Below are 665 nucleotides of genomic sequence, written 5' to 3' on the forward strand. Positions count from 1 at the left end.
TTATAGGTAAGGGACAGAAGTGCTCCCTGGGTGCCAGCCTTGAGCCCAGTAGCCCTGAATGGGCCAGATGACAAAAAAGAGAACTCAGAGTCAGCATGAATGATGAGGTAGGGTAGTGGCGGGGGGCGGAGGGAGGTGTGTGGTAGGTTATTAATTAGCAAGAAAAGTAACTTCCGCAATTACTTATGTGATCCACACTAGTATGTAGGTTTGACGAGGGGAGTTCATGTTTAGAGAAAACAGCAGTCATCGTCAAAGTAGCATCATATTAAGAATGTGGTACTGGGGGCGCCTGGGTGGCTCAGTGGGTTGGGCCGCTGCCTTCGGCTCAGGTCGTGATCTCAGGGTCCTGGGATCGAGTCCCGCATCGGACTCTCTGCTCGGCAGGGAGCCTGCTTCCCTCTCTCTCTCTCTGCCTGCCTCTCCATCTACTTGTGATTTCTCTCTGTCAGATAAATAAATAAAATCTTAAAAAAAAAAAAAAAGAATGTGGTACTGGGCTGAATAGATACAACACATAGGAATCTTGCAGTTCTAAACACGCGCTAACTCTTCCAACTCCACAGCTAAAGGCAGGAAAGAGAATTTGGACAGTATTCAAGGGGGAGCCACAGAACTAATTCAACTAGGCTGGGGCTAGGGAATTGATGAGTTATACAAGAAAG

This window comes from Mustela putorius, unplaced genomic scaffold (genome assembly GCF_011764305.1).
Source record: "Mustela putorius furo isolate JIRA1106 unplaced genomic scaffold, ASM1176430v1.1 tig00003846_pilon_pilon_pilon, whole genome shotgun sequence".
Taxonomy (NCBI): Eukaryota; Metazoa; Chordata; class Mammalia; order Carnivora; family Mustelidae; genus Mustela; species Mustela putorius.